Source organism: Neopelma chrysocephalum, unplaced genomic scaffold (assembly GCF_003984885.1).
Source record: "Neopelma chrysocephalum unplaced genomic scaffold, ASM398488v2 Primary Assembly neopelma1_253, whole genome shotgun sequence".
Classification (NCBI taxonomy): domain Eukaryota; kingdom Metazoa; phylum Chordata; class Aves; order Passeriformes; family Pipridae; genus Neopelma; species Neopelma chrysocephalum.
This window is the reverse complement of record NW_020897915.1, coordinates 1379608-1385466: the sequence shown is the minus strand read 5'-3', so window position 1 is coordinate 1385466 and position 5859 is coordinate 1379608. Positions and strand designations below refer to the sequence as shown.

General features: G+C 40.4%; 1 long non-coding RNA gene across 1 annotated transcript; it reads right to left on the bottom strand.

Annotated features, from left to right (window-relative positions):
- Positions 1–838: 838 nt before the first annotated feature.
- LOC113977665 lies at positions 839–5177 on the bottom strand. Its single transcript, XR_003537385.1, has 3 exons — positions 4768–5177; positions 4518–4687; positions 839–1258 (listed from the first exon to the last, which is right to left on the bottom strand). It is a non-coding gene; the product is annotated as an uncharacterized LOC113977665 (long non-coding RNA).
- Between the last annotated feature and the right edge of the window lie 682 nt (positions 5178–5859).

The following is a 5859-nucleotide window of genomic DNA, read 5'->3' as shown; positions in this document are numbered from 1 at the left end:
AACCAAAAACAAAAACAAAACCAAAAAAATCCACCAAAACACAACATTCACATATTGAAACATGCTCATACCTTTTTAAAAACTAGAGCAAGCGTGGTGCCTCCCAGGTGACCACATCTAGTTGCAAACCGAGTTTATCTCAGCTTGGTAACACCTAAGGCAACATTGAAGCACCGTGTCTTCTCCAAAAATTGCCCCTGTGGTGGTTTGCTCTTATTTAACTCGAGTTAAAAGCTGTGCCTGGAACACCTGACTGTGAACAATTCTTCCCAGTGAAATCTTGTGGAAGCAGAACAAACAATTTTCTCCCTAATAAAAGCAAGACCTTCGGGACTGACGGAGCCAACAAGTTAATCAAGTTTCCTACTAAACAGGAAGTTGTGGGTCTGTGGCAGGAGGAGTAAATCTGTGTTTTGGCTGGAGAGAGAGTGGAGAGGAATAATATAAATTAACCACTGGGGGGTTTTGTTTATTTGTCAGGAAAATACCCTTCAAATGTACCACTTTGGGCAATATCCAGTCTGATAAGACTGGTAATAAAATGAAAGCAAGCTGCAGGAGCTTTAGAAAGAGGAAGGGTAAAACCACCACAGGCATGAGGACCATTGTAATTAAACCAGTCCCACTATTAATATTTCTTAAGATTGCTACCACAACAGTTGTTATTACCACTAATTACAACTGCAGCAATACTTGCACTGCAGCAGGGTTTGACTCTTCTGCCCTGGGGGAGGATCCCAGTGTGTTGCTCAAACATGGAACAAAATTAACAGCCCCAACCCCAAAAGACGGTTTAAAATATAGCTTACAAAGGAGAATAAACTCACTGCTTGTTCCATTCTCATCCATACAAACCAAGCTTCCACTTTCAAGGACTTGCACGTTCTCCTGTCATCTGATGGGCAATTAGTCCAGTGCATCCCACAATGGTGGCAACAGACCAAATCAAGAAGAGAAAAAAAGTACAGACAAAAATGCAATCATGTCATTACTGGACAACATATGACCGCATTTTGCTTCAAGCTACCAAGCAGTGCTATGGGATGTGTGTATTCATGTGAAAATAAGCCCAACCAGTCATTGAGATATATACAAAATGGATGATTCATGATAATTGTTGCACTGGAATTGCTGGACAAAGAGAGAGAAGAAAGCTGTTGATTACCAGGCACCTCGAGAAAGACCACAGATACAGATAAATTTAATGTTATGGTCACTGTGGACGTGCAAATTCCTGTCTGCAGACTAACAGACAGGCCTGTGAAAAGAAATGAAGAAAAGCATACTCATTAGATCCAAAACAACTGGAAAAAGTTGCACATCCACCAATTCAAAAAGGGTGGAAGTCACTGAGTCACAGCAGCTGAGAACGTTGAATAGGTCAATAACCAGCATTCAAAGGTCCTAATGGGCAGTACACCCTTTCTAGCCTTAATCCTTTGAAATAGTAATGGCAGTAGAGGCCATAAAGAAAACACATAGATCATAGGCTAGTTTTGGTTCTTCAGCTCTTTGGGATTTATCTTTCTCAAAAAAAAAGCAGCCTTATTGGACCCTCAGTACACTGGGAGACTTGAAAGTGTAAGTATTTGTTGGATCAAAATATGCATTACTTCAAAAGCATGAAATGCCTAGATATTGAAGGCAATAAATCTTCCTCTGTAAAATACATGCATATATAATTTATATGATAAGCTTAATACCGAGATTTTTAGCTTGGCTTCCAGCAGACATGAGGTGCAGGCAATTATGTTCCCTAAGATCGAGTCCGTCTGTCCCCTCTCAGTCCCAAAGAAAATAACTTCTGAGCCCATTAGCCAATATCAACCAATTTTGGCACAGGGATAAAGGGTTTGAGGGTATTAAGTTCCCATGTGCTCCGTGATAGTAGGTGGCCAGGTAGGAGTGGCAGACTCATTAGCACATGCCTTGAAGGAATGTCACCAGTGTAGACACAACCCTTTCTCAGACCACAGAGAGCCCAGAAAGACCTCATGAATGCTCAAATAGGGGCGCATGAACCAACAGCTTGAGTAGAAACCCACACCAAAACACAAGACTTGTTGATCTCCCGCTGGTGAATCCACCCATTTCTCCTTCTCCTTTGGTCCCGACGGCCGTGACGGTGCCTTCAGAGCACCTTCCCATCCCAATCCTCCACTTACTGCAGTCATTTATTCCCATTTAATGGGAGCCCCCATTGCATTTTTGTGCCTTAACTCGTAACTGTCGGGCTATCTCCTAACATATGGAAACAATTCATTTTCTTTGTCATCGTTTGGATCTGAAACCCGGGTACTCTGAAATGTAACTATACATGAATTTCCCTGAACTAATTACATAATATTTATCCTATTTTCTTTAAAGTAATACTTGCTAGCTAAGAAATGAAGAACTGCATTGCTTATAATAAACTCTGCATGCTACATTGTAATCTAAACTGTACAGTTATATATGGTGAAGAACTAAAAGGTTTGAGTTATTCCCCTTGGCAAACATTTTTTTAAGGATTGCTTAAATAAGCAGTACAGAAACCAGATGTCATTTGGTAAGAGTATCTGAATGACCAAAAATTTGCTGTCTGGGTATTTTTTTTTTAAACTTTATAAAAACATGAGAAATTCTTTGGATTTATATCATATTTAGCAGCTGTGAAACAGTGCAAACATCTGTTTGTACCTATAGGGAGCTGACCTACGGGGTCCTCATCTCTTAATCACCAGGCAACAAGCTAGTCTCATATACATAGTTTATTGTTTTCTTTTCAGCTGCCTCCTGCACTTCAAAGTTTTTATACTCTCATGTTCTATTATCACGGCGAGAGGGACAGTTCATTCATTATAAGCCCAGATCTGTGCAACAACTCAACAAAATTGCCATAAAGCACCGTGGACACGGAATTGCCCTCAAACACAGCCATAAGCAGCTTTGAGTGTGCCATAAAAATTGTTGCTTCCCTCTTTTTTTCCCCAGTATTATTTGTTGTTGGTTTGCTGCTCTGGGTTTGTTGGTTTTTCTCTTTTTTTAACATAAAGGCTGGAAGAACAGAAGATGAAAAGGAATAGAAGTCTTTTTTTATAGCCAGTCCTACTGTGGAAAGAGGAGTTGACAAGGCAGCTCCATGAGATCCCATACACCATATTTTTCTAGGTTTCCACAGTTGTCAGTTATTATAGGAAAAGACTGCTATCTTCTAAATCCATACAGCATCCCAATGACTGGAAAGGAAGGAAAATAAAGTAACTTTAGTGGATATCCCCTCCCAAAGAGGTTCTCCTGCTATGCCTATGTCCAACACAAAGCCTAAGTAAGATCCCACCCTCTGTCAGGACTTCTAAAATAATGCAGAGCGTGGAGGGGAAAACAAATTTATTTGAGAAGGGTTTTGCCCTGCTCATTACCGTGTAATTTAGACACACACACACTCCATCCTTTAATGATTAAACCAGGAGTAAATTCTTCAGCATCTGTGATAATCTCACCCCTTTCCCCCCCTAATGTACTATTGACTTTGGGACCCCAAGTTTTATGCAGTGAGAGAAAGGTGCAAACAGTGGGGAAGAAAAGATTTGTGGGCCTTGGACACGAGGGTGGAATCGGCACTCCCAGATATACTGTGAGAGCTTAAACCATACCCTGAACTAAGTCTGAAAACAAATGGGGAAACACTGTATGATTCCATCCCATTACAGTACAAATAAATCATTCCTGGAAATCTAAAACAAATGGCCCAAGCTCAGCTCTATGGATGATCCAAATGCAAAAAAGCTGCTAATTCTAAAAGGCAGATGCAAGTAACCAATTAAGAATGCAGCAAAAGAAAAAAAAAATTAAGGAGTGTAACTTGCTTAGCAGGAAGATGTTAAGGCCACAGAAGTGGGTCTTCCAATCACCTTTTTTGGTATTCCTGAGCAAGCATTCTTTTTTGCTTACGTTAATATGGAATGTATTATGACAACGTTCTTATGGATATCCATGCCTTTTGTCTATCAGTACTTGCAGATACATTCAAAACAGCTGCAAATATTTTTTAAATTATGTAAAAGTCCCAAACACTTTGAAAAGAATATTAATATCCCTTTAAAACAGCAGTGTGTTATATTAAATTAAAGATAGGAATTTAGAGAACAAAAAAAACCCCCGTTGTTAGCATTAACATTTTCACTGTTTTCTAATGTAGTCATCTCAGATAAGGCTTAGAATTATTTTGGTTAAATTTAAAAGCGTTATGGTGTTTGCACATTTGGGTGACAAAGCACATAATCACACTTAAGAGATTACAAGGAAAGGTTTGTCTTCTCAAGGCTCAGCTGGTTTTTTACAACTATTTGAAAAGATACATAAATTTTTTTATACGGCACCTCTTCCTCCAGCTTTGCTTCTTTTCAATCTGCAGATCGTCAGAGCTGCAGTCCCATTCCTAGGGCAGAGGGAGATGCTGATTCTCTTGGTGCTGCTTCCTCAGTCTTTGTCTCTGCAGCTATAAAAATGAAAAAAAAAAAATCAAAAAAAATTACCTTGGAGGGGTTTTCAGAAGGGATCTGGCAAGGGGAGATACCAATTCTTGGAATGAACATCTCAACTATCTTCTGGTGATGGCCTCTTCACATCCATGACAAGAAAGCTGGCAGCAGGCAGAGAGGTTATGGGGCATGAGTGGATTTTTCTTTCCTCTCTGTTTTCCTCTCTTGAGGAAGGAAAAAAACTAATTAGTGCTTTTCCCTGGCCATAGGAGCAATGCCATAGCAAAAGGGGCACTGACCTTACCAGAAGATTACTGTAAAAACACCACAGGAAAGCGCTGATGATCAATGGGTGGCCAAGTCCAGCCGCAATTTCTTACAAGTCCTGGCCAAGGGGAAGAATGAGAACCTTCTACCGTCATCACGCCCTTCCACACGGCATTTTTGGGGAACATCTGCTCTGCAAAGGCAGGAGGACTTGTGACTTGAGTCCAGCAGAAAAGAGAAGGGACTGTGATAAAGCATCCAGGAGAACTCAAACACCACACTCTAAAATGGTCTCACAAAACCGCACGAACGGGAAAATGACCAAAACTTGGAAAAGCGTTTCCTGGCTCTTGGGTCAACCACTATTTTTAATTTTAGGAGACACCCATTACATAACTTGGATGTAGCACAGGCTCCTTGAGCAAGTGCTTTCCTACATTTCTTCTGGCTGTTTCTTTTCTCGTGGACTGCAACATCACATCTTCTGGTCATGTGTGTGCAGCTCCACTTTCTCCCTCCCAGCATGGACTAATGACATGTCAAAGACCAGGGAGGATGGGCCAAAAAGGAAAAAATAAAGCTGACTCCATGTGCTAACTCCTTTAGTTATGACTTGTGTACTGTTGTTCCTTTTTCTTTTTTTAATAAACGCAAATTTTGTGTCCCATAAATAACATTGTGTTTGTCAGCTCACTCACAGAATAATCAATAGCTAGTGCATGAGGCTTTTCAGCACAACAAAATAAGCTTGATGTTTGTTCTTCCCAGAGATGCCTATGAATTCTCCACTTCATTTTGTTCCTACCTAAAATACCAGCTATATTCTCCCAAAAACTAACCAGTGACTTGATTGCAGGCAGCTGAGTGCCTTCAAAACTGTTGGAAACAACACCTTGTCCTAAATAGTTCCCACATCTGTGAGGCTCCCTTATCCCTTGGTGAATCAGGATACTGGTCAGAAACTGCCTGCACTGCTTGGATGTCTCCAAGTGCTAATTCCTTGCTCAAGCTTCATTTTTTTGGAGTAACTTTGGGATATAACTGGCTTGGTGGTCAGCTCAGGTTATACTTATCTTTGTTAAAAACATGGAAAATTTTCAGTTTATCCCTGTTGAAATATCAGCCCCTG